Source organism: Acinonyx jubatus, chromosome A1, assembly GCF_027475565.1.
Source record: "Acinonyx jubatus isolate Ajub_Pintada_27869175 chromosome A1, VMU_Ajub_asm_v1.0, whole genome shotgun sequence".
NCBI classification, from domain to species: domain Eukaryota; kingdom Metazoa; phylum Chordata; class Mammalia; order Carnivora; family Felidae; genus Acinonyx; species Acinonyx jubatus.
This window is the reverse complement of record NC_069380.1, coordinates 82,664,202-82,689,227: the sequence shown is the minus strand read 5'-3', so window position 1 is coordinate 82,689,227 and position 25,026 is coordinate 82,664,202. Positions and strand designations below refer to the sequence as shown.

Here is a 25,026-nt window from a genome sequence, read left to right as displayed (position 1 = left end):
TAGGTGCATATGCCCATGCACAGGAGTGGTAAAAATGGCGTCACCCAGCTACACAGTCTCTAGTATCGGAACTCTGTTCTCCCCGATCAGCAATCGGGCACCCATCCTCTGTCTTCAGCTTTCGTCCACTCCCAGCTTTTTCACTGTCTGTGACCAAGCCCCAGGCAGTACCTCTCTCCCGAGTTTTGTCTCAGATGCGGCTGTTTTCCCTGGCCCTTTACTTCAGAAGGACTGTGGCTTTGACTCGTTCTGCTCCTCTGTGGGAGGGTCTCACCAAGCAATGTCGGAATGAGCAATGGGCCGAATGTCAGCTGCACCCAGAAACACTTTCTGGACCCTGCTGCTGCCGGTGCCCCGAGACTGCAGTCAGGTGCCAGCCTGCCCCAGAAAAAGTTCACGAGATAGTGTACCAGCAGCTTTTCAGGGATTATGGAAAATCACAACACACATCAGGCACTAGGCTTCACCCTTAACGACCTTGTTCCAGCACCAAAGAATGTGGCTGTTTTCTGGGGTCTGCTGGGACCAGGTGGCTTCAACAGTCTCTACCAAATGTCCTTCCAGCAGTGGAACGGCTTTTCCCTGTGTGGCCTGAGAACCTCCCGGACCCCACTCTGTTCCTGGGGATTCGCCCTTACCACCAGAGCACCGCCAGGTATGGAGCTGCAGAGTTGCAGACTTTGTGCTTCCCTTGTTTGCAGTCTTAATGGAATTTAATCCCTCTCCTTTCTCCTTTCTCCTTTCTCCCTTTTTAGTTTAGTCCCTGCAGCTGTTTCCAATTTTCCACTTTCTCTCCAGCTGCTGTTGGGAAGGAGTGCTTTTCCCATATTCTCCCCCCACCCCCGTCTCTGTCCTCTCTCCACCCGCAAAAGCACCTCCCTTTCCGCAACTTCTCGCTCCCCAAGGTCACCTCTCCATGCCATGTACCTGCTGAATTCTGTGGTTCAGGCTGTGCGGATTGTTGTGTTAATGCTCCAGTTTTCTATATGTTTCGGCTGTATTTCATGGACGTGAGACACAAAAAACTTCCATGCTGTTCCACCATCTTCGGTTTTCATATCTTTTAATAGCCCTCTGACATGTTTGTTATCTCCTGAAGTGTATACATAGCATTCCATTTTAATATGGTACTTGTACATACAACCTTCATCGTTGTTTTAAGAGGATTTTGAGATCTTCTATAGGTTCACAGCAGTAAGAAGGCACAATAAAATAGTTTGCTCATTGGTTTCCTGTAAATAAGGTAAGCTTATTTTAGGTATATGAGTCCAATGAAGGGTACCCCTGTCATTTTATTGCAGTGGGAGTACATATTAATATGACCTGATATAAACCTTTCCATTTTGGATTTAAGTCTCCTGCTATATTTGACTTCTAAGCAGGAGCCATCCTCAGTGCAAATTCCAATACAGAGCTTAATCCCATGAACTTGGGCTCTTGACTTGAGCTGAAATCAAGAATTGGACTCTTAACAAATCGAGCTACCTGGGCACTCTTTGACTTCAAATCTTTTAAGTAAACCATATACCCAGGAGTTACATGTGGTGGACTTTCAGTTATAGTTAAATCAGGTTTGGGATCATGTGATAAGTATATTCATTATGGAACTTATGAATTAAACCAGCCTCTGGTGAAAAATTTAATAAAGTATTACAGTATTCATATAAAAACAGGTCCATTGTACGGAATGATCTTCTATACAGAAACTCAAAAGGCCTGAGTCCTAGAGATTGTTTTAAAGCAGTTCTTATTCAGAGGAGTTCTACTGGTTAGAAAGTGACCCAGATTTCCTGGGTCTCTAGACTAAATTTAGAAAGTGTTGTATTAAAGTTTGATCAGCTTTCTCTACCTTCCCAGAGGATTTTGGATGACAGTGTGATGAAGTATCATGAAAAGGCAAAATAGGAATAATTTCTCACAACAGAACTTTGGTTACTTCCTTGCCTTTTTCAGTTTTATATGGAAAGGGTTGGATCCACTCAATGAAAGTACAAACAAACTCTAGTAGGAACTTATAGCCTTTGTAAGGAGACATTTGTGGGATATCAAGCTGCCAGTCTTCTGGATATGTTCCATGTTTTTGGACTGGTTTTAAAGGGGGAGGGTGAAGTGCACCTTCTGGATTTACTTGTGCACAAACAATACAGGATCAGTGGACCTGTTTTATTGTAGCTGTTACATTTACTCCATCAAATATATATATATATATATATATATATATATATATATATATATATTTTTTTTTTTTTTTTTCAACGTTTATTTATTTTTGGGACAGAGAGAGACAGAGCATGAACGGGGGAGGGGCAGAGAGAGAGGGAGACACAGAATCGGAAACAGGCTCCAGGCTCTGAGCCATCAGCCCAGAGCCTGACGCGGGGCTCAAACTCACGGACCGCAAGATCGTGACCTGGCTGAAGTCGGACGCTTAACCGACTGTGCCACCCAGGCGCCCCTCCATCAAATATATTTTTAATTAAATTTTTTAAAGAATTTTTGCCCAAGTGAGTACCCTGGCATAAAATCTTTATTATCTTCAATTGGTTATTTGGGGGCATAAAGATTTTTCCCATGAGGTGCCTAGGTTTCTCAGTCAGTTTAGCGTCTGGCTCTTGATTTCACCTCAGGTCACCATCTTATGGTTGATGAGAGCGAGCCCCGCATTGAACTCTGTGCTGACAGCAAGAAGCCTGCTAGATACACTCTCTCTTGTCTCTCTCTGCCCCTGCCCCCCTCACTCTCTCAAAAATAAATAAATTAACTTAAAAACATTTAATGTGTATTTATTTTTGAGAGAGACAGAATGCAAGGGGGTTCGGGGTAGAGAGAGAAGGAGACACAGAATCTTGGACACAGAGAACTTCCAGGCTCTTACCTCTCAGCACAGAGCCCAATGCGGTGCTTGAACTCACAAACCATGAAATCATTACCTGAGGCAATGTCGGATGCTTAACCAACTGAGCCACCAGGGACCCCATCAAAATAAATAAATAAATAAATAAATAAATAAATAAATAAATAAACTTAAAGAAAAAAAAAAGATTTTTTCCTCATTATTAAAAAACAGTCCTGCACATTTTTTGAATATCCTTGTTCCTGGGCTATGAAAATTTCATGGTCTGAATAGACTAGAGTTATGGACTGTATTGGAATTAAGACTGGTATAAGATTTAATATTTATTTTGTCCTGCCTGTTTGGCTGCAAAGTTTGCCAAATTGTTTCCTTTAGATTCTAAAGTCATATTCTTTTGGTGTCCTTTGAGGTGAATTATAGTTACTCCTGTAGGTAGGTGTATAGCCTCCAGAAGAATAATTTCAGGCTCACATTTGATTGGAGAATTATGGCTTGATAACAATCCCGTTTCTTTCTAAATTGCTCCATGGGCATGTAGCAACAGAAAAGCATGCTTGGAGTTAGTATAAATACTATTTTTTAGGCTTTTTTTGCCAGTTGAAGAACACGGGTAAGTACTATTAATTCAACCTTTTGAGCAGAAGTATTTATTGGGAGGGCTTTTGCCTCAATGATCTTAATTAAACTATAACATATCCAGCTTTTTCTCTCTCCGTTATCCACGAAGCTACTGCCATCAGTAAACCAATTATCATCTGCATTTTCAATAGGGGTATTTTTAAAATCTGGTCACAATAAATAAGATCAATAATCTCTGAGCAGTCATGTTTTAACATAGATGTATGATGGTCAGGTCCAGGCATAATGGTAGCTGGGTTTAAAGTGACAAGTTTTAAGTATTACTTCAGAGAGAAGGCTGTGCAGCTGCTGTCAGTGCTGCTATTTCTCCTTGTGGAAGACCACATCATGCAGCACCTGTCGGTCACCCTCAGAACCCTGCACCAGACCTGTGCCAACCACAAGAGGGCAGTGGTGAGAAACTTGTACCATATCCACAGAGCTGTTCAGGGTATTCATCAGCCTAGAAGCGTTTCTGAAGCTGATCTTGTCTGCACTGAAGAAGTCACCCTGCCACTCCAGGCTCCTGGTTCTTGCTTCCAGCACCTGAGGCTGCCCAACAGAGGGCCTCAAGCCCCACCTGAAGGTCATCATTGCAGAGCAGGCCCAGTCCCAAATCTGTCAAAGGTCTGAAAACCACCTTTACAGGCAGCACCTTCTTCTCTGTGTGGGGACTTCAGTTTTCTTGTATCAGGAAGACTGCAGAGGGTCCACCATGCAAGTCATGGAGGTGCTGGTGACCATAATAGCTCTCTTGGTGTCATGGGCCTCGGTGACAAGGTTCAGGATACCATGGATGTGCTGGTCACCATGCAGGATGCCACTGGCAGCAGAGATCTCTACTGAGAGTACTTGGGTCAACTCACAGAGTAGCTGGTGGCATCATACCACCACTGGACTGACCACTCCACAGAGCTTTCGTGGTTCAATGTGGTGGTTACCCATGCAGGCCCTGCACTGGGAGAAATGCTGCCACATCTCTTATAGGTCCTCAGGAGCTGCCTCCAGCTGGCTGGAGACCACAGATGTGCCTGATGTTCTCTTCCCTGTTGCAGGTGCTGCTGAGTGCAAAGCCAGCTGTCGACTCCTGATGGTATTTTCACCACTACCTCGACACTGACAAAGGACATCTCTCTCCCCAATATTCACTGGCATGTGGAAAAGATGGCCTCAGCCACCCGCATTGTGGCTGTGTCTTGACTCTGGGCATTCATCAACAATGGGGTCCAGTCAGACTAGCAGATATGGGAAGTGTAGGAGATGTTGATAATGGAGAGTAATTTGGTGCCAAATCATTAATATACTTTTAAAAACCTCCCCTGGAAAAAATAAATAAATAAAACAACCTCCCCTGATATGATTGATCCAGATAAGCTCATCAAGATTTATCCTGAGCTCCTAAAATTCTTGGACGACTTTTACAATGAAATGAGGCTAGTGGCACCTCCATCTGGGTCACCTGGCTGGTGTGTATCAGAAAGGAAGACGGTGAGTCCTACTACAAAAGCAACACTCAGTTCCTGTAAATAGAGCTCCTCGTGTACCTTGATTACCCTGAGAGGGTGCAGTTTTAGGTGTGCTGCTGCTTTGAGCACCTCTAAAGAGAGCGGGAGGGGTAGAGAGTGAGAGAGAGAGAGAATCCCAAACAGTGTCTGCACTGTCAGTGCAGAGTGCAATGTGGGGCTTGAACTTGCCAACTATGAAGTCATGACCTGAACTGAAAGCAAGAGTTGAATGCTTAATCCAGGTTCCCCAAAGCATTCTGCTTTTCAATTTCAATCTATATTACAGTCTATGATAAATTCAAAATAGTATGAACCGGGAATAAAACAGATGCATAAATAAGTGGAACAGAATTAACAGCCCAGAAATAAACCCATGTGCATGTTCAAGTAATATTTGACACAGAAACCAAGAATACACAATTAGAAAAGGATAATTTTCTATAAATCGTGTTAGAAACTGGATATCCACATACAAAAGAATGAAAGTGAAACTTTATCTTAGAGTTCCAGTTCAAGATGGATATGCAGTAAGACTCTAAACACACTTCCTCCAGGAATACAGCAAATTAGACTTCTTAATAGAAGAATTTCTCCTGAAGAAGAACTGGGGGCTGACTGAAAGCTATTAAAGACAGAACAGCAAGAGAATAGTAAGAGAGATGGAGACATGGCAACAAAAGGAAATACCACCTCAAAACTGGTAGACAGCAATGTGGAGGGATAGTGCTGAGGGCCCAAGAACAAATCCTGCCCTTGGACACAGAAAAAAAGAAAACTCATGGGTTGAAAAGCAATTTAGAACACTACCAAGTGGTGGGAAAGCTGCAGGAAAGCTCTTCAGGTCAGAGGGATCAGAGAACAACATGGTTTATAGTCTCACCCCACCTTATAAGTCTAGACTAGACCAGAGTCCAGACACCATAATGGACAGGTCAGGCCACCTCAATGAATTTGTGACTTCAGCAAGCCCAGTTTCCACAAGCCCACAGAAACCCTAGATGTACTGGGGCATAGAAAAAAATCTATGCTTTAACGGGACTGAGGAACTGTGACAACACTTTCTCCCCCTCCCCCTTGAAAGCATATCTGGAGCAAAGTCCAACTCAGAGTGAGCTTACAACCTTAGCCAGACCAGGGTCCACAACCTTGTGCTAGCCACCCTGTGCTGCTGGGACACAGAAAACAAGCCATAATATTGCATCTAAAAAATTAATTTTTATTTCATCTTTATTTACATATATATGTGTATATATGTGTATATATATGTATATATATGTATATATATTTCAGATATAAATATCATGTTTCATATATATATATTTAATTTGTCTTCTCTTGTTTTGTTTTGTTTCTTATTGGTTTTGTTCTTTCTTTCAAGTTCTCTTTTTTCTTTTTTTTTTGTTTTCTTTTTCTTTTCTTTTTAAATGACTTCTCCTTTTCCTTATTTTATAAATTTTCTTTTCAAATTTACTATTGTTTTCTTTTTTCTCTCTGTGAATAGACAAAGTTTAAAAGAATAACTAGCATATACAACCACAGTTTCAGTCAGCCAGCAAAAGGAACCAAGCACTCATAGTCTACACAATGAAGAGTATACATAAAACCACTCCTTAAACTTGAGAAGTAGCCATTTCCCCTAATCCATAAGGGGAAAAGAACATAGAAAATCAAGCAAAATAGGAGACACAGGAATGTTATCCATAATAAAAAACAAGAAAAACCTCAGAAATAGAATTAAGTATAACAGAGATAAGTAATATTCCTGGTAAAGAATTTAAAGGAATGATCATAAAAATACTCAGGGGCTGGAGAAAAGAATGGAAGAACTCAGTGAGAATTTTAATAAAGAGATAAAAAATAATAAAATGAATCAATCAGAACTGAATAATAAATAACTGGGTAAATATATAACTGAAATTAAAAAATGCACTAGCAGGAATCAACGATAGATTAGACGATGTAGAACATATCAGTAATCTGGATGACACAGTAGTGGAAAACACAGAAATTGAACTGTAAAATGAGAAAATCATTTGTCAAAATGAAAATAGATTAAGAAATCACTTGGACAATACTAAGTGAACATACATTTACATTATAGGGGTCCCAGGAGAAGAAGAGAGAATGTAAGACATAGAAAACTTATTTGAAGAAATAGTAACTGAAAACTTACCTAACCTAAGGAGGGGAATAGATCACAGAGAATCACAGAGAATTACAAACAAAATGAACCCAAGGAGACCCACACCATGATATATAATAATTGAAATGTCAAAATTAAAAATAAAGAGAATATTAAAGCAGCAAGAGAGAATCTAAATTATGTACAAGAGAAAATTTATAAGTATCAGCTACTGTTTCAGCAGAAACTTTTTAAGACAGAAGTGAGTGGCATGCTGTATTCAAAGTGCTGAAATGAAAACAAAACAAAAACCTACAACCAAAAAACTCTACCCAGCAAAATTATAAATCAGATGTGAAGGAGATAAGGAGTTTCCCAGACAAACAAAATATACAGAATTTTATTACCACTAAATCAGACTTGAAGATATTTTAAAGGGATTTCTTATAATGGAAAATAAAGGGCTATAATTAAATATTAGAAAAATATAAATAAAAAAATAAAATAAGTCAGGGGTACCTCGGTGCCTCAATCAGTTAAGCGTCTGACTTGGCTCAGGCCATGATCTCGTGGTCTGTGAGTTTGAGCCCTACATTGGGCTCTGACAGCTCAGAGCCTCGAGCCTGCTACAGATTCTATGTCTCCCTTTCTCTTTGCCCCTTCCCCACTCACTTTGTCTCTCTCTCTCTCTCTCTCTCTCAAAAATAAACATTTGAAAAAGATAAAATAAGTCAATAAATATATAAAATGCTAAGAAGAGAGGGAAAAAAAGGAAAGAAAATAATTTTTTTCTTTTTTTCAGAATATGTTTGAACTTAAATGGTCATCAAATTAATAATTAATATGAAATATTAGTTATTTAGGATGTTATATATCAATTTCATAGTAACCACCAACTCAAGACTTATAATGGAAAAACAAAAAATAAAGAGAAAAAAACAAAATTATATAGATACTAATTGAATAAAAAGAAAAAGAACAAGAAAAGAAAGGAACAAATCACTACAAAAACAACCACGAAACAAATTTTAACAATGGCAACTAGTACATACCTATCAATGATCACCTTAAATGTAAATGACCAATGTTTCAATCAAAATATACAGAGTGGCAGGATAGATACAAAACTGGGACAGATCTATAGGCTGCATACAAGAAACTCACCTCTGATGGTCACACAGACTGAAAGTGAAGGTATGGAAATACATTCATCATGCAAAAAGGCGCCCCCACCCCCAAAAAAGCCAGTATAGCAATACTTATATTACATGAAATATAATTTAAAGTAAAGACTGTAACAAGAAATAAAGACGGACATTACATAATGATAGAGGAATTAATCCATCAAAAAGATATACCAATTGTAATATCTATGCATCCCAAATTGAAGCATCTAAATACATAAAACAGTTAACAGACATCAAGAGAAAAACTGTTGGTAATACAATAATAGTAGTATCCACTTTCAACAAAGGATACATCATCCAGACAGAAAATCAATAAGGAAATACTATCTTTGGATGACACATTGGACTAGATGGGCATTACAGATATGCAGAACATTCTATCCGACACTAACAGAATACATATTCTTTTCAAATTCCCATGGAATATTCTCCACAATAGGTCACATATTAGGTCATAAAACAGGCCCCTATAAAGTTAAGGTGATTAAAATCAAACCATGCATCTTTCCAACCACAATGCTATGAACCTAGAAATAAATCACAAGAAAAAACATTGAAAATGCAAAACGTGGAGGAAAAACAACATAATACTAAACAAACAATGGGTCAAAAAAATGCAAACCAAAATACAAAAATACATACAGAAAAGTGAAAAGAAATCGCAATGTTTCAAATCTCTTGGACAGTGGAAACAGTTCAAGATAGGAAGTATAGAGCAATATAAACCTACTTCAAAAAACAAACAAAACATCAAATAAACAATCTAATCTTAAACCTAAAGGAACTATAAAAAGAAGAACAAAGCCCAAGGGGAGTAGCAGAAAGGAAATAATGAGGACAAGAGAAAAATAAATTAAAAAATGTAGACACAAAATCAGAGACCCATTGAAACCAAAAGTAATTTCTACAAACAATAAACAAAATTGACATTTAGCAAGATTCATCAAGTGAAAAAAAAGGACAAAAATAAATAACACCAGAAATGAGAGAGATGAAATAATTACTGCTACCACCAAAATACAAATGATTATAAAAATATTAGGAAACAGTATATGCCAACAAACTGGACAACCTAAAGAAAGGGATAAATCCTTAGAAAATTTCAATATTCCAATATTGAACCAGGAAGGAATAGATATTCTAAATACACTGATTAAAAATAATGAAATTGAATTGGTAATCAAAACCTGTCAAAAAATAAATGACCAGGACCAGAGAGATTCACAAGTAAATTCTAACATTAAAAGGAGTTAATATATATTCTCATGAAAATATTCCAGGAGGAACCAAGATGGCGGAATGGCATGGAAGATTTTTGTGTCTCACGTCCATGAAATACAGCCAGATCAACACTAAAGCATTCCAGAACACATAGAAAACTGGAGCATTAACACAACAATCCGCACAGCCTGAACCACAGAATTCAGCAGGTACATGGCATGGAGAGGTGACCTTGGGGAGCGAGAAGTTGCGGAAAGGGAGGTGCTTTTGCGGGTGGAGAGAGGACAGAGACGGGGGTGGGGGGAGAATATGGGAAAAGCACTCCTTCCCAACAGCAGCTGGAGAGAAAGTGGAAAATTGGAAACAGCTGCAGGGACTAAACTAAAAAGGGAGAAAGGAGAAAGGAGAAAGGAGAGGGATTAAATTCCATTAAGACTGCAAACAAGGGAAGCACAAAGTCTGCAACTCTGCAGCTCCATACCTGGCGGTGCTCTGGTGGTAAGGGCGAATCCCCAGGAACAGAGTGGGGTCCGGGAGGTTCTCAGGCCACACAGGGAAAAGCCGTTCCACTGCTGGAAGGACATTTGGTAGAGACTGTTGAAGCCACCTGGTCCCAGCAGACCCCAGAAAACAGCCACATTCTTTGGTGCTGGAACAAGGTCGTTAAGGGTGAAGCCTAGTGCCTGATGTGTGTTGTGATTTTCCATAATCCCTGAAAAGCTGCTGGTACACTATCTCGTGAACTTTTTCTGGGGCAGGCTGGCACCTGACTGCAGTCTCGGGGCACCGGCAGCAGCAGGGTCCAGAAAGTGTTTCTGGGTGCAGCTGACATTCGGCCCATTGCTCATTCCGACATTGCTTGGTGAGACCCTCCCACAGAGGAGCAGAACGAGTCAAAGCCACAGTCCTTCTGAAGTAAAGGGCCAGGGAAAACAGCCGCATCTGAGACAAAACTCGGGAGAGAGGTACTGCCTGGGGCTTGGTCACAGACAGTGAAAAAGCTGGGAGTGGACGAAAGCTGAAGACAGAGGATGGGTGCCCGATTGCTGATCGGGGAGAACAGAGTTCCGATACTAGAGACTGTGTAGCTGGGTGACGCCATTTTTACCACTCCTGTGCATGGGCATATGCACCTAAGAGCGCCACAACACTCCACCCCAGTAGGCTAGCAGCGCCATGTAGCGGAGAATGGAGCTGTTACACTGAGCCCCGCCCAACTGGGCCAACCAACCTTGCTCTTCAAGAACACAAGTCTCACCACCTGCTTAGTTTATGGACTATAAAGCACTCATAGTCTGACTTCTAGGGGAAAAACGAAGTAATTTCAGTTCTATTTCAATCTGTTAACAGGTCCATCTATTCAATTTTCTTTCTTTCTTTTTTTTGTCTTTTTCATTTCTTTTCTGTTTCCTGAATACAGTAATAGAAAAAATTCATGCTTATTTTAAATGTTTATTAAAAATATTTTCCTTTAATTTTTTTACTATATTTTTTTACTTTTGCATAAATTTTATCAAATTCTATTTTACTTCCATCATTTTATTTTCATCTACTTCAGTGTGTTCACTTTTTCAAATTTTCTAACGATTTCCTTTTTTCCTTTTTCTTTTTTCTTTGTTTCGTTTCCTTTCTTTTTCTTGAATGCAGAAAGAGAAAAAATTCATTTTTACTTTCAATCTCTATTAAAACTATTTTTCTTTAATTTTTTACAATATTTTTTATATCTATGTAAATTTTTTCAAATTATATTTTACATCCATCATTTTATTTTAGTCTACTACAGAGTACTCACTTTTTCAAATTTTCAAATGATTTCCTTTTTCTTTTCTTTTTCTATTTTTCATGTCTTTTCTTTTTCTTGAATGTGGAAAGAGATGAAAATCATTTTTATTTTTCATTTTAATTAAAATATTTTTCTTTAATTTTTTTCTACTATATCCCTTACTTTTGTGTGAATTTTTTCAAATTCTATTTTACTCCCATCATCTCATTTTTCAGTGTATTCATTTTTTCAAATTCTCAAACGATTTCCTTCCCCCCCCCTTTTTTCTCTAATCTGTCCAACCACTTTCAACACCCAGACCAAAACACACCAAGGATCGAGCATCATTTCTTCGATTTCTGTGTGTGTGTGTGTGTGTGTGTGTGTGTGTTTAATTTTTTAATTTCAATTTTAATATTTTTGTAATTTTGATTTTTCTATCTCATTAATTCCTTTTCTCCATTCAAAATGACAAAACGAAGGAATTCACCCCAAAAGAAAGATCATGAAGAAACGACAGTCAGGGATTTAACCAACACAAGTACAAGCAAGATGTCTGAATCAGAATTTAGAATCACGATAAGAATACTACCTGGAGTCAAAAATAGATTAGAATCCCTTTCTGCAGAGATAAAAGAAGTAAAAACTAGTCAGAATGAAATAAAAAAATGTTGTAACTGAGCTGCAATCATGGATGGATGCCGCAGCAGCAAGGATGGATGAGGCAGAACAGAGAATCAGTGATATAGAGGACAAATTTAAAGAGAATAATGAAGCAGAAAAAAAAAGAGGGAGATGAAGGCAAAAGAGCATGATTTAAGAATTAGAGAAATCAGTGACTCATTAATAGGAACAACATCAGAATCAGAGGGGTCCCAGAAGAGGAAGAGAGAGAAATAAGGGTAGAAGGGTTATGTGAGCAAATCATAGCAGAAAATTTTCCTAACCTGGGAAAAGACACAGACAGCAAAATCCAGGAAGCACAGAGGACCCCCATTCGATTCAACAAAAACTGACCATCAACAGGGCATATCATAGTCAAATTCACAAAATACTCAGGCAAGGAGAGAATCATGAAAGCAGCAAGGGAAAATCAGTCCCTAACCTAAAAGGGAAGACAGATCAGGTTTGCAGCAGACCTATCCACAGAAACTTGGCAGGCCAGAAAGGAGTGGCGGGATATATTCAGTGTGCTGAATCAGAACAATATGCCTCCAAGAATTCTTTATAGAGCACTGCTGTCATTCAAAATAGAAGGAGAGATAAAAAGTTTCCCAGAAAAACAAAAATTAAAGGAGTTTGTGACCACTAAACCAGCCCTGCAAGAAATTTTAAGGGGGACTCTCTGAGGGGAGAATAGATGAAAAAAGGAAAAAAAAAAAAAAGATCAAAAACAACAAAGACTAGAAAGGACCAGAGAACACTACCAGAAAGTCCAACTCTACAAGAAACATAATGACAATACATTTATATCTTTCAGTACTCACTCTAAACGTCCATGGGCTCAATGCTCCAATCAAAAGACATAGGGCAACAGAATGGATGAGTAAACAAGATCCATCTATCTGCTGTTTACAAGAGACCCACTTTAGACCTAAAGACAACTTCAGATTGAAAATAAGGGGATGGAGGAACATCTATCATGCTAATGGTCAACAAAACAAAGCTGGAGAAGCCATACTTATATCAGACAATCTAGACTTTAAAATAAAGACTGTATCAAGAGATGCAGATGGGCATTATATCATAACCAAGGGGTCTATCCATCAAGAAGACCTAACAATTGTAAACATTTGTGCGCCAAATGTGGCAGCACCCAAATATATAAGTCAAGTAATCACAAACATAAAGAAACTCATTGATACTAATACCATGATAGTAGGAGACTTCAACACCCCACTCACAACAATGGACAGAGCATCTAATCAACAAATCAACAAGGAAGCAATGGCTTTGAATGACACACTGGACCAGATGGACTTAAGAGATATATTCAGAACATTTCATCCTAAAGCAGCAGAATATACATTCATCTCCAGTGCACATGGAATGTTCTCCAGAATAGAGCATATACTGGGACACAAATCAGCCCTAAGTAAGTATAAAAAGATTGAGATCATACTGTGCCTATTTTGAGACCACAACGTTATGACACGCAAAATCAACCACCAGAAAAAATTTGGAAAGGTAACAAATACTTGGAGACTGAAGAACATCCTACTAAAAAAATGAATGGGCTAAGCAAGAAGTTAAAGAGGAAATTAAAAAGTATATGCAAGTCAATGAAAATGATGACACCACAACCCCAAACTTCTGGGACACAACAAAGGTGATCAAAAGAGGGAAGTGTATAGCAATCCAGGCCTTCCTAAAGAAGGAAGAAAGATCTCAGATACACAACCTAGCCTTACGCCTTAAGGAGCTGGAAAAAGGACAGCAAATAAAACCCCAAACCAGCAGAAGACAGGAAATAATAAAAATTAGAGCAGGAATTAATGCTATCGAAACCAAAAATAAAAAATAAATAAGCAGTAGAACAGACCCATGAAACCAGAAGCTGGTTCTTTGAAAGAATTAACAAAACTGACAAACCACTAGCCACTTTGATCAAAAAGAAAAAGGAAAGGACCCAAATAAATAAAATCAAGAATGAAAGAGGAAGTGATCACAACCAACACAGCAGAAATAAAAACAATACTAAGAGAGTATTATGAGCAATTATATGCCAATAAAATGGGCAATCTGGAAGAAATGGACAAATTCCTAGAAACATATACACTACCAAAACTGGAACAGGAAGAAACAGAAAATTTGAAGAGACCCATAACCAGTAAGGAAATTGAATTAGTAATCAAAAATCTTCCAAAAATCAAGAGTCCAGGGCCAGATGGCTTTCCAGGGGAATTCTACCAAACATGTAAGGAAGAGGCAACACCTATTCTCTTGAAGCTGTTCCAAAAAATAGAAAAGGAAGGAAAACTTCCAAACCCTTTCTATGAAGCCAGCATTACCTTGATTCCAAAACCAGACAGAGACCCCACTCAAAAGGAGAACTATAGACCAATTTCCCTGATGAACATGGATGCAGAAATCCTCAACAAGATATTAACCAACCAGATCCAACAATACATTAAGAAAATCATTCACCACGACCAAGTGGGATTTATACCTGGGATGCAGGGCTGGTTCAATATCCACAAAACAATTAACCTGTTTCATCACATCAATACAAGAAAGGACAAGAACCATATGATCCTCTCAATAGATGCAGAGAAAGCATTTGACAAAATACAGCATCCTTTCTTGATAAAAAAAAAAAAACCCTCAAGAAAGTAGGGATAGAAGGAGCATACCTCGAGATCATAAAAGCCATATATGAACGACCCAACGCTAATATCATCCTCAATGGGGAAAAACTGAGAGCTTTCCCCCTAAGGTGAGGAACAAGACAGGGATATCCACTCTCGCCACTGTTATTCAACAGTGTGTTGGAAGTCGTAGCCTCTGCAATCAGACAACACAAAGAAATAAATGGAATCCAAGTCGGCCAGAAGGTGGTCAAACTTTCGCTCTTCGCACATGGCATGATACTCTACATGGAAAACCCAAAAGATTCCACCAAAAAAACTGCTAGAATTGATTCATGAATTCAGCAAAGTTGCAGGATATAAGATCAATGCACAGAAATCAGTTGCATTCCTATACACCAACAATGAAGTGACAGAAAGAGAAATCCAGGAATCGATCCCATTTACAGTTGCACAAAAAAACCATAAAATACCTAGGAATGAATCTAACCAAAGAGGTGAAAAATCTATACACTGAAAACTATAGAGAGCTTATGAAAGAAACTGAAGAATACACAGAAAAAAAAAATGGAAAAAGATTCCATGCTCCTGGATAGGAAGAACAAATTTTGTTAAAATGTCAATACTACTCAAAGCCATCTACGTATTCAATGTAATCCCTATCAAAATAACACCAGCATTCTTCACAGGGCTAGAGTAAATAATCCTAAAATTTGTATGGAACCAGAAAAGACCCCGAATAGCCAAAGCGATCTTGAAAAAGAAAACCAAAGCAGGAGGCATCACAATCCCAGACATCAAGCTGTACTACAAAGTTGTAATCATCAAGACAGTATGGTACCAGCACAAGAACAGACACTCTGATCGATGGAACAGAATAGAGAACCCAGAAACGGACCCACAAATGTGTGGCCAACTAATCTTTGGCAAAGCAGGAAAGAATATCCAATGTCATAAAGACAGTGTTCAGCAAGTGGTGCTGGGAAAACTGGACAGCGACAGGCAGAAGAATGAACCTGGACCACTTTCTTACACCCTACACAAAAATAAAATGGATGAAAGACCGGAAGCCATCAAATACTCAAGGAGAAAGCAGGCAAACGCCTCTTTGATCTTGGCCACAGCAACTGCTTCCTCAACACGTCTCCGGAGGCAAGGGAAACAAAAGCAAAAATGAACTTCTGGGACCTCATCAAAATAAAAAGCTTCTGCACAGCAAAGGAAGCAATCAGCAAAACTAGAAGGCAACCGACAGAATGGAAGAAGATATCTGCAAATGACATATCAGATAAAGGCTTAGTATCCAAAATCTATAAAGCACTTATTAAACTCAACACCCAAAAAACAACTAATCCAGTGAAGAAATGGGCAAAAGACATGAATAGACACCTCTCCAAGGAAGACATCCAGATGGCCAACTGACACATGAAAAAATGCTCAACATCACTCATTATCACGGAAATACAAATCAAGACCACAGTAAGATACCATCTTACACCTGTCAGAATGGCTAACATTAACAACTCAGGCAACAACAGATGTTGGCTTGGATGTGGAGAAAGAGGATCTGTTTTGCATCGTTGGTGGCAATGCAAGCTGGTGCAGCCACTGTGGAAAACACTATGGAAGTTCCTCAGATAACTAAAAATAGAACTACCCTATGACCCAGCAATTGCACTACTAGGCATTTATCCACGGGATACAGGTGTGCTTTTTTGAAGGGACACATGCACCCCCATGTTTATAGCAGCAGTGTCAACTGTAACCAAAGTATAGCAATACTCCCATATAGGAGTATTACTCGGCAATCAAAAAGAATGAAATCTTGCCATTTGCAACTACATGGATGGAACTGGAGGGTATTATGCTGAGTGAAATTTGTCAGAGAATCACAAAGATTATATGATTTCACTCATATGAGGACTTTAAGGACAAAACAGGTGAACATAAGGGAAGGGAAACAAAATAATATAAAAACAAGGAGGTGGGTAAAACAGAAGTGACTCATAAATTTTAAAGACAACTGAGTTTTACAGGAGGGGTTGTGGGAGCAAGGATGAGCTAAATGGGTAAGGGGCTCTAAGAGTCTACTCCTGAAATCATTGTTGCAGTGTATGCTAATTTTGATGTATTTAAAAAATTTTTAAAAAATTAAATTAAAAAAAATAAATGCAGGGGCACCTGGGTGGTGCAGTCGGTTAAGCGTCTGACCTCAGCTCAGGTCACGATCTCGTGGTCCGTGAGTTCGAGCCCCGCATCAGGCTCTGGGCTGATGGCTCAGAGCCTGGAGCTTGTTTCCGATTCTGTGTCTCCCTCTCTCTCCCCCCCTCCCCCGTTCATGCTCTGTCTCTCTCTGTCCCAAAAATAAATAAACGTTGAAAAAAAAAATGCAAACTATTTGCATAATGTAAAAAAATATTCCAAAAAATATGAGAAAGGAAAGCTTCCATATACATTCTAGAAGGTTAGCATTATCCTGCTGTAAAACCAAGGACACCACACACACAGACACTGACACACACACACACACACACACACACACACACACATACACCACAGACCATAACCCTGATGAGCACAGATGCAAAATTTCACAACAAATATTAGCAAATCACATACAATAATACATTTGAAAGATCATTCACTATGATAAGGTTGGATTTATTCCTGGGATTCAAGGGCAGTTCAATGTTCAAATATCAATCGACATCATACACCATGTAAACAAAATGAAGGATTAAAAACCACATGATAATTAAATAGATCCAGAAACAAATATTTTACAAATATACATCCATTTGTGATAAAAAGTCTCAATAAAATGTGTTTAGTGAGAACATACCTCATGACAATAAAGGCCATACATGAAAAAAAAAAACACAGGTATCATGATATTTAATGGTGAAAGTTGAGAGCTTTTCCTCTAAGGTCAAGAACAGGAGAAGAATATCAACTCTTGATACTTTTATTCAATGTAGTACTAGAAATCTTAGCCACAGCAATCAGATGAGAAAAATAAATAAGAGGTAGAAACATTGGTAAAGAAATTAAACTTTTGCTATTCACAGGTAAAATGATACTATACGTAGAAAATCCTAAATATCACACACACACACACACACACACACACACACACACGAAAACAAAAACACTAGAGGTAATCATCTAATCCAGTAAAGTTGCAGTATATAAAATGAATACCCCCAAATTGGTAACATTTCTATACAATAAGAAGAAAGTAACAGAAAGAGAAATTTAAAAATTTCACAATTGCACAAGTAGAATAAAATACCTAGGAACAAACTTAGCCAAAGAAGTGAAAGATCTGTTCTCAGAAAACTATAAAAAAATGATGAAAGAAATTGAAGGTGACACACACTAATGAAAAAGAAATATTCCATGCTCATGGATTGAAAGAATTAATGTCCCAATATCCATAATAAGCAAAGAAATCTACAGATTCAATACAATTACTATCAAAATACCAACAGCACTTTTACAAAACTAGAACACATAAAACTAAAATTTGTATGGAATCACAGAAGGCCTCAAAGAGCCTTACAAACTTCTTCACAACAAAGGAAAATATCAACAAAATGAAAAGACAACTGCTAAATGGGAGAAAATGTTTGCAAATTATTTTTCTGGTAAGAAGTTAATATCCAAAATATATAACAAACTCATACAAGTAAGCAACAACAACAACCATACAATCTGATTTATAAATGAACAGATCTGAGTAGACATTTTTCCAAAGAAGATATAGAGATAGCCAACAGGTAACATGAAAAGGTGCTCAATATCACTAATAATAAAGGAAATACAAATCAATATGTCCCTGAGGTATTACCTCAAACTTGTGAGGATGGCTATAGTAAAAAGATTATATATATATATATATATATATATATATATATATATATATATATGTGTGTGTATATATATATATATGCATATATATATATACACACATATATATATATACATATATGTATGTGTATACACACACACACACACACACACACACCTCCATACTTACTGAAGTATTATTTACAATAGCCAAGATACGAAAACAATCTGGGGCACCTGGATGGCTCATTCAGTTAAATGTCATATGTATGCTCAGGTCAGGATCCCATAGCTCATGAGTTTGAGCCCTGCATCAGGATCCTCACTGACAGTGCAGAGCCTGCTTGGGATTCTCTCTCTCTCCATTTCTCTCTGACTCTCTCTCTCTCTCAACCTGTCTCTCTCTCTCCCTCTCATAATAAATAAACTTAAAAAAAAGGAAACAACCCAAGAGTTCATAGATTAATGAATTATTTTTAAAACTATAATACACACATACACAAACATATGTATACACATAAACGTACATACATACAATGGGGTGCTATTCAGCCATGAAAACAGAAACTCATTTTTGACAATATGGATAGGCCATGAGAATCTTATGCTAAGTGAAATCAAGTCAGATAAAAAGAGAAAAATGCCAAATTATCTCATTTATATGTGGAATTAAAAAAATCAATCCCATAGATACATAGACCATTTTGTTTGTTACCAGAAGTGGAAAGTCGGGAAGGTGAAATGGGTGAAGATAGTCTTAAGGCACAAACTTCTAGTTATAAAATAAAGCATTCAGATGAAATGTACTGTTGGTGACTATTATTAGTACACAGTATTGCATACTTGAAAGTTGCTTTCAGGTAGTAGATCTTACAAGTTCTCATCAATAGAAAAATATTGTTACAATGTATGGCAATTCTTGTTAACTAATCTTATTGTGATCATTTTGCAATATATACAAATACTGAGGATTATGTTCCACACCAGAAGGTATATAACGTTATGTCAATTATATCTAAAAAATATACTTAAACATAAGCTCTAAAACCATAAATTCTGGACACTGTACTGGACAAAGAATTCTTGGTATAATACCCAAAGTCCAAGTAACAAAAGCTACAGTAGCTAAGTGTCACATTAACCTAAAAGTCTTATTTATGGCAAAGGAAACAATTAAATAAAAATGCAACAAGGGAATGGGAGAAAATATCTGCAGACCTCATTTTAGACAAATTGTTAATATCCAAAATATATAAGGAACCCATATAACTCAGTAACAAAAAAAAGTTCCCTAACAACTCAATTAAAAATAGGCAAAGGAAGTGAGTAGATATTTCTCAAAAGGAGACACATGGTCAACAGATATATAAAATTGTGATCAGCATCACTAATCATCAGGGAAATGCAAATCAAAACTGCAATAGATATCACCTCCCACTTGTTAGAATGCTTATTATTAATAACAACAAAGAAGAAGAAGTGCTGGTCAGAATGTGCAGAAAAGGTAACCCTTGTATACTATGGGAATTTAAACTTGTGTAGTCACCTTGAAAAGCATATGTAGGATTCTCAAAAATTTGAAAATACAATTACAATTAGGAGTGCCTGGATGGCTCAGTTAAGTGTCCGACTTCAGCTCAGGTCATGATTTCACAGTTTGCAAATTTGCACCCAGCGTTGGGCTCTGTGCTGACAGCTCAGAGCCCGGAGCCTGCTTCAGATTCTGTGTCTTTCTCTCTCTGTGCCCCTCCCCCAGTCTCTCTCTCTCTCTTTCTCGCTCAAAAATAAATAAGCATTAAAACATTTTTTTAAAAAAGAAAATAGAATTGCAATTGGATTCAGCACCCCCACTTCTTTTTTTAATGTTTATTTATTTATTTTTGATATATAGAGCCCAACTGGGGGGTGGGCAGAGAGAGAGGGAGACAGAATTTGAAGCAGGCTCCAGGCTCTGAGCCATGAGCACAGAGTCCAATGTAGGGCTTGAATCCATGAACTGTGAGATCATGACCTGAGGCAAAGTCCAATGCTTATCCAATTGAGCCACCCAAGAGTCAACAACCCCATTTCTGGGTGTATATCTAAATTAATTGAAATGTGGATCTCAATAAGGTATCTGCACTTCCATGTTTATTGTTTCATCATTTACAGTAGATAAAATAAGGAAACAAATTAAATGTCCATCAACCAATGAATGAATAAAAAATGTGGCAAAATATGGAATGTGGTATATAATGGAATATCATTCAGCCTTAAAACGTAAGGACATTTTGCCATTTGCAATTACTTAGATGAGTCAGAAAGACATTAGCCTAAGTGAAATAAATTTGACTAAACAGCTACCATATTATTTCAGTCATATTTGGAATCTCAAAATACACTTGAATAAACAAAAAGCAGAATCAGACCTATGAATGCAAAGAACAAACTGATGGTTGCCAGAGGTGAAACAGGTGGAGTAATAGACAAAATGGGTGAAAGAGAGTAGGAGATACTGTCTTCCAGTTATGTAATGAATAAGTCATAGGAATAAAAGGCACAGCATAAGGACTATAGTCAATTATATTTAAATAGTGTTGTATGGTGAAAAATGGCAGCTACAGTTGCAGTGACAATAGCATAACGTATAAACTTGTCAAAGCACCACGTTGTACGTGAAAAACTAATGTAACATTGTATGTTATATATACTAAAATAAGTTTTTAAAATATTAGTTGACAAAAAGTAAAAAAAAAAAAATCTAGAAAGTATTTAGCCCAGTGCCTGGTACACAGTAAACCTCAATAAATGAAAAAGCTAGACAAATATGCACATACAAGGTCAACATACATATGCTTGTATAAATATGTACATATATACATAGAAATGCATGCAAGTTAATTACTCATATAACATTCTGTCTTGCTTATAGAGTATTATTTACCATTCACAAATGAAACTAGTTACCATTTTATAAGTCAGCCTGAATTTTACGCCTTGTAGTCAATCTAGGGAACCACTTTTAACCAGATATCTTCTGCTCAAAGCCTAGGGTTGATGTTCTTTAATGTTTAACCAGTGAAATTAATTATTAGTTGGACAATTCAGAGCTTTGCTTAAGATGTTAACTGATATTTATCATTATCTCTAATATGCGCATGTGTGGTATACATATTTTCACAACTCAAATTTGAAATCTATAATCTAGCAATAACTTGTTATACCAAGCAACCGGAACTTCCTGGGAGGCTAACATCTATATAGAGGGAATATCCAATCCTTCTAAAACTATGGGAAAAAAACTTCTGTGGTTATGATTTTATAACAATAATGCCTTATTTTGTCCTTTATATTGCAAGTTTGTGGCATTTATGTTTATAGCATTATAAAATCATACCATAATTAAAGTATAATTATTCACATTTGAGAAATAATTTGAAAACAATGTGTGACATCTTCTATATTCTCTCAGAAAATGTACAGTATCCATGAATAAATTGAATTCTAAGAAAATGATTTTCTCTAGAACTTAATACCACCAAGTTTTCAGTCTAGAGCAAAGATGATGGAAGTCACTATAACTGAAATACACCATTTTTCACCATGGAAATGCCCAGTTACTCAACTATCTCTGAGTTCATGCTTATTAGCAAATATTCATTTGGACATTACTACCTAATGGCCTCAAACAAAATATTTAACCTGTTGGTGCCTTAGTTTCCTTCTCTGTAAAAGGGAGATAATAAAAACACCTTCCTTATAGTCAATAATACTATAGTGTACACTTAAAAAATATTGTTGAAAGGTTTATCTCATGATAGATGTTCTTATCACAGTTAAACAAATTTAACCACCATTACCACCACAACAAAATATATCTGCTTCAAGAAGTTTAAAAGGTTTAAATAAGTTAATATATGTAACATCATTGGAACAGTGGCTGGCACACAGTATAAAATCAACAACAAACAAATAAATGCAATATGCCATAAAAAAATAAAAAGCAGAATATTTGTGAAAAACAATGCAAGCTTCTCCACCTAATCCATGGTTTACTACTAAATTTGGTAATAATTTAAATCATTGTATTTCATGTCTTTTGGAAAGTGCAGGAACACTGAGGGCTTGTTTTCATGGGTTAAAAATTATTTGTCTGGCAAGATGCTGGTGGAATCATGTTGCACATTTTAAACTACTTCAGTACACAGCTACTTATGTAGCGCTGTAAGCAAGTGCATATGAGTTCAAGAAACTCTTTCCACTTGTTGCTTACATTTTAGATACAAAAAAATTGAAGCAGCAAATTTCCTCTATGTCTAGTAACTCTGAATATTAGGTATATTTTCTAACTCCACAGTTCTTGTAAATCATTAGTATAAACTATGAAAAATTGTATTTTGAGCAATTTATTTAGGAAAGAATTCATCATTCTAAAATATTTTAATCTCATTATTTTTTGTTTGAGATAGAGTAAAGTCTATTTTTGAAAAAAAATATTCAATAACACATTTTGTTTTGTTTGACTAAATTTTGTTTCTCATGTTTACAGTGTTTTAAATTTTAAATGTGTGTGTTACAGTTCAAATTGAAGGAAGGGGCATATATACTACTCAGTTATTTTGGAATTAAAGGGTGTGCATATTTTATGTATTTCATTTGCAACAAAAATATTGCAAAAAATTTTTCTAGTTTCATTTCCCCAAATACTGCAAGATACCTATTTTACAGTCATGAAGGAACTGAGAGTATCAAGAGAAAAAGGGAATCTCTACTTTTTTTTAAAATTTTTTTAACGTTTATTTCTTTTTGAGACAGAGAGAGACAGAGCATGAACAGGGGAGGGTAAGAGAGAGAGGGAGACACAGAATCTGAAACAGGCTCCAGGCTCTGAGCAGTCAGCACAGAGCCCGATGCGGGGCTTGAACTCACAGACGGTGAGATCATGACCTGGGCCGAAGTCGGACGCTTAACCGACTGAGCCACCCAGGCACCCCAAGGGAATCTCTACTTTTGAAACCACTTGATATTTCACAAGTTGTCACAGCTAATTGGAAACTAGTACACATGCAACCAAGTTTCTGGTTTTATGGAACAGATTTTACAAGACCCTGCTTACACCCCAAACCCCATAATTCCAATTGGAATGGTCCATTCCACTTACATCAACACTATTCATCTTATTGTCCTCACACAACTTGTCTCCATACCTCCAGTGTTGCTCTTCTCCAATTGATTCCCACTAATTTCACTCTTCTTAAATCCATGTGTCATCATCTTATTATCATTTGTAAATACCTGGGTCGCAAAAGGAGAAGAATTAAGGCTATAAAGTGAGCCAGAAAGGAGGTGCCATTGGAGCATTCTTCTCCTTCTTGATCGACCACTTGAACTTTGTTCATAGTGATCCTTTTATGTGGCATCATGTCTTTGAGGAAGATCCCGTGTCCCAGCCTCCTATACTCATGAAGGTAGTATCTAGTCACCATTCAACACTGAGTCTAGGGTCTCTTTTCAGACTCTTTGTTTGGTTGAACTTATATGTCATAGGTAGAACTGGTGTGTCCTTATGAGTTGTACCTTTTCCACATGTGTCTCAAACCAGTTTGTGTAGTTTATTACAACTATTTGCAAAAATTACACCTATGGATAAAATTCCCTTGAGACAGTAGACATTTGTTATGTACATGTGAAATTCACTTAGCTGTTAGTTATTATTTTCATTTTAATATAGAATAAGCCATGTTTTTTGACTAAGTGAAGGATTGAATGTTAGATGGACTTTACTTGTTTGTATGATAAGTTACATACTCCAGATCTCAGTGGCAGTACCAACCACCTTATGCTGGAAAGCTTCCCTAAGTCCTCCTTCTTGGGGTTAATATTTTTCCCACAGTACCTCCTACCACAATGTGCTAATGATTTTAGAGAGGTACTCACCACTAGATATCTTCAGGTTTGGGAGCTAAAGAATAAATTTGCCCTAATTAAATTCATCCCAACAACTGAATTGTTGTAGTAAAGATCAGCCATGATAACATGAGCATGATTTCTAAGATTTGTTATTTACACGACCAACATGCAGTAAAGACAACTTTTTAAAATAGACAAAAGTCTGATATTTTACGTTTTATTCTTAAATAATTTCAAATTTACAGAAAATTAGTATGAATAATGGTAATAGTAAATTCGTATAAATATTAATAATAGTACAATAAACAATTAATACACCCTTTGCCTAAATTCACTTATTAACTTTATACCCCATTTGCTTTATCATCTCTCTCCATCTCTCTCCCTTTCTCTCTCATCAGTTGCACACATTATGATCTTTGTTTCTAAATATTTAATTATTTATTTCCAAAGAATATGCATATTTTCCCACAGAATCACAATGCAGCTATGAACTACAGAAAAATATAGCATGAATACAATACAATTGTACAAATATTTGAGTGCAGAAGTGTAAAAATGAAGAGCATTCCATTATAGGGAAAAGATGCCTCCAAAAAGGATGAACAGGTAATGACACATCATGGTATGAGAATCTAAGGAAAAACATTGGCATTGGATCCTACTTTTAATCTGTACAGTGAAGAAAAAAAACATTAGTACAAATATTTC

General features: G+C 37.0%; 1 pseudogene; it reads left to right on the top strand.

Moving 5' to 3' along the window:
• The first annotated feature begins 3,718 nt into the window (after nt 1-3,718).
• LOC113596268 (dynein axonemal assembly factor 5-like) lies at nt 3,719-5,046 on the top strand (annotated as a pseudogene).
• Nucleotides 5,047-25,026: the final 19,980 nt, after the last annotated feature.